At 35.9% G+C, this 4,483-nt stretch overlaps 1 protein-coding gene across 1 annotated transcript in view; it reads right to left on the bottom strand.

The window, feature by feature from the left end:
• The window catches only part of Spry3 (sprouty RTK signaling antagonist 3), a 9,887-nt gene extending 9,676 nt beyond the window's left edge, over nucleotides 1-211 (bottom strand). Inside the window, exon 1 of the mRNA XM_021154172.2 lies at nucleotides 138-211. The gene's annotated coding sequence lies outside the window, so the exon portion shown is untranslated. The remainder of the gene's footprint in view (nucleotides 1-137) is intronic.
• Between the last annotated feature and the right edge of the window lie 4,272 nt (nucleotides 212-4,483).

The raw sequence follows: 4,483 nt of genomic DNA on the forward strand, positions 1-4,483 counted from the left end.
AGAGAGAGAGAGAGAGAGAGAGGAGGGAGGGGGAGAGAGAGGGGGAGAGGGAGAGAGGGAGAGCAAAAAAATCGGCGGTGTGTGGGGGTGGGGGTGGGGGTGGGAGGTGAAATTCAGACCTGTAGTAGCAGACACACCGTATAGATTTTACATGCAGAGCTGAATCTTGATGCACGTATTCCCCAAAGAAAGCTCAGCAGGGTAAGTTCACCTCCTCCTCTTCTTTCTCCTCCTCCTCTTCTTTCTCCACCTCCTTCTCTTTCTCCTCCCCCTCCTCCTCCGCCTCTTACTCCTCCCCCTTCTCCTCCTCCTCCTCCTCCTCCAGTTTCTTTTCCCCCCTCCTCCTCCAATATTTTTCTTCCCCTCCTCTTCCCCTCCCCCTCCCCTTCCTCCTTCCTTACCTACTCCCCCACCTCCCTTTGGTCCCCACCTCCACCTCCGTCTCCTCCAATCTGTCAGAAGAACTGAAGCAGCAGAAACTGCAGTTGTAGACACAGGGTATCTCAACGGAGCAATAGATACCGCTAGTGGTGTGATTATTTATACAGCTCTGGGTGTGTTGGTATATGATCTGCGGCAGTACGTGTGTAGGGAGAGGTTGCACTGTGTGTTCAGCTCAGCTAGCTGGCTGTTTTGTGAATGCAGACGGTTTCTGGAGGTCTTGTGAATGGGTTATAGGGGAGGATGGGAAGGGATTTATTGCTCCTTGCTATAATTTCTTTCTCTCCCCCTCTATGTGTCGTGGCTTTCCCGGAGCTGTAGCTCTTAATGCTTGGCTAAGTGGCGTCATCCAGCTGAAATTGAATCGACCCATTAGAACTCCCCATAGGAATCTCTGTATCCGGTCCCTGGGTAATGATTGAAACAAAATTTAAAGGGGAATGGGGTTGTGGGGGTGGATAATAATTTTAAGGGGGCCTTATTTAAATATCTCTACCAATCACAAGACACTCAACATTTGCTGGTCATCTGTAGTTTCAATCTGATAAAGATTGAGCTTCTCCTTTAAGGCCCCCCCCAACCTCTTTTCCTCATTCATTCCCACTTTTTTTCAGCACTAATGATTGTCCATCCATCATCCTCTGGGAAACCATTACCCAACCTACATTCCCTTTCTTCCTTCAGTGTGTCATAGGTTTAACAACAAATATTTATTAAGTGCCTTCTTTTGTGTTAGGTGTTCTGGATTCCTGCCTTTATAGAGCCTCCTTGGGACTGTCCAAGTTCTCAAAATAAAATAATAAAGCAACCTTAATTTACTCTTAGAGAGAAAAACAAATATTTCTCTAAATTATCTTCAGCCCATTATGTAGTTTAATAAGAAGGAGGATGTCTTCCTTCTCACACCCAGAAAGAAATAAAGTCAAGCCTTATATTTAAAATAAAATTTTCAGTCCTGCTTCAGTGGCAGGAACTTGGCTGTCAACATTCTTAGGATGCTTTAGTCACCCCATCTATAAAATTAAGATAGCAAATGGTGACAGTTCAGACTAAAACAAACTTGTGAGTCTGGAAACTCAGATTCTTAATTTTACTTTAATTCCTTGTGTGACCTTTGCAGTTTACTACCTCTCTAGAGCCCTAATTTCTACATCAACACAAGGAAATCTGATTTGGTAATTGCCCTGTCTAGCTTTGCCATTATATTATTTACACCTTTCAGGAGTATTAGAACAATGGAAACTTTAAAAATGTATGTTTGTGTGTCTGTATGTGTTCTATAAAAGTTCTTAAGTTTTTTTCTGTTGCTATGTCATATGTATGTATAATACTTATGTACATGGATAACTTACAAGCAACTCTAAATGTGTTTTCTCCAATTAGAATTACCAATCAAGAGATTTCCCTATGTAAATTCTTCTCTTTTATGGTTAAATTCTGTCACTACACTTGAACTTATTGAAATTATGGAAACCATAAAAACTAAACTATTGGTTCATATGCAGGTAAAAGGCTAGTAACATTAATTCAATAACTTTATTGTATATTAATTATGTGCCAAACACTTACAACTAGCTAGACCCAGGGCAACAGATCAACATTCATAATTTTGGCTTCTCAATTTAGGAGGTATGTATCTGACTTTGGAAAGTTCAATTAACTGCACCCCCAGCCTATTTCTTAAAATAGAGATAAAAATCGTTTCTATATCATAGGATTATGTTGTTGTCCTGTAATTTGAATAAGGTCTCACATTTAGAAGTTTTATCATGTGACTGGCATATGAAAAACACTTAAGGAATAGTGACTATGAATTTTTAAAAGTTGTTCTCACCTTAATTCAGCTCATAAGAACATCAAGAGATGGTTTTAGTTAGAAATCTTTTAAGTTTTAAAAATTTCATCTTATGTGCATTTATATAAATGTACTGAATGAACTAGGGTCCTCTGCAAGAGCAAGTGCTCTTAACCTCTGGGTTATCTTTCCAGGCCCACCTTTCATTGTTTTAAGATGTGCATTTAAATTTTAACAGGTGAGTTGCCTAATTAGTTTTTCTTTTATTCTTTGAATCTATATTAAGGTAACAAAACCAACCAATATTATTCAACCTCACAGTTTAGGATACCTATGCCAAAACCAATTGTGTTGATGATCATTATTCATTCCATAATGCTTTTTATGGACCAACCATTAGCAAACTGCTCATTCTCTGATAACAGCTAGATGCCCTACCCTTATAGAATTGACATTTAATTAGGTAGGGAGACATTTCTAAAATCTGCAAAATACTATCTTAAACATTTTATCTGGTTGAACTCATTTAATTCTCACAACATTCCTATGGAGTTTACCTACAAATTGGTATGATTTTTACAGAGCAGAAACAAAAGTTCAAAGAAATTAAGTAGTTGACATGTCTGGTGATGTTCAGATCTGGAATTTTACTTACTGCAGTGTTTGCACAGTTAATCACTATACCATAATGCCCAACCATGTGCAAATATATATATATATATATATATATATATATATATATATATATCACATTCTTCCTAATTATTTGATATTTACTTTGTTTAGAATGTTTGTGTCTCCCTCAAATTTTTATGTTGAAAACTAATCACCAATGTGGTGATATTAAGTGAGTTAATTAGGTCATGAAATTGTAGCTATCATGAATGGAATTGGTAACCTTATCTAGGAGTCCCTGGTGAGCTATATCATCCTTTGTACCATATAAAGATTTAGTGAGATGGCACCACCTATGAATCAGAAAGTTATATCTCACCAGACACTATCAGTAACTTGATAGTAGACATCCCAGACTTTAGAATGGTGATAAGTAAGTTTTGTGGTTTATTGTTTATCTAGTCTAAGGTACTTTGTTATAGCAGCTAGAAAAAAAACAAGATATTAACTCTGTATATTTTATATTATTGTATACATCTTTGCCTTTTAATATCCTGTTTAGTCTTCCTGAAATACCTCTCTAATGTATATTTCTTATACCTAGATGTAGAAGATCCACATTGTAGGAGAAACTTTGTCTAATTAGCTCTGTACTTAATGCTCCAGTTGGCTTCCTTATACTTGAATACTGTCAATCACAGAATTTTCCAACCTTTGTTATGACTATCTGTTTTCTATGTTACACAGTTATCATTGTTGGTACATACAAGATTTAATGTATTTGTCTTTACTGCTGTATCTCTAGGGATTGATACACTGCCCAATTAATGCTTATTGAATTAATAGTTAAATGACTCTTGAAAATAAACCCGGAGCTCCGCCATTAAACTACCTCGTGTTTTTACATAAAAAAAGAAAAGAAAAGAAAAGAAACCTGGATAACTTTTTTATCTCTGCATTGTAAGCTACTATATTCCCAAATTACTTCTGTAGCTTGATGATTTGTGATAGACTATCAGATAAGTACAATTTTATACAGAAAATTCATGTTGAGAAATTACAAAATTCAGCATATATTATCTAGCAAAACTATTAGATTTTTCTAATAGTGCATTTCAGGAAAGCTGTTAATGGTATACTTTGTGGGAAATAGATTGGACATATTCATTAAATTGTTGAAGATAATACAAATAGTTTGTGACAGTGTGGAAACTAGAAGCAAACACAACTTTCTTGTTCCTCGATCTAGCCCCTTCATTTTGTTTATAAAATACCTTAATAACATTAATTCCATTCCAAGTGAGTTTGTAGATACCATCTCAATACATATCAGTCCATGTATTTCAGCAAGCTGCTGATTTCCAAAAAACAAACAAACAAACAAACAAACAAAACAACACCTTGAAGAAGACCATAAAATCACTCCGCTCTCCAAATATTTCCCTTACTACTCTAAAAAGTCATCTCTCAATTGTGATTTTACAATAAATTAATCACATATTTAAACACTTTATGATAACTGATTGCTCAGTTCACTTCTCTTATGACAGTTAAAGAAATTTTAAAGGTGAAAGAATATGTCTAAACATTACACAGACTAAAAAAGATAAGTAAAAGCATTGTAGGGGTTTC

The sequence above is a fragment of the Mus caroli genome (assembly GCF_900094665.2).
Source record: "Mus caroli chromosome X unlocalized genomic scaffold, CAROLI_EIJ_v1.1 GL456233.1, whole genome shotgun sequence".
Taxonomy (NCBI): Eukaryota; Metazoa; Chordata; class Mammalia; order Rodentia; family Muridae; genus Mus; species Mus caroli.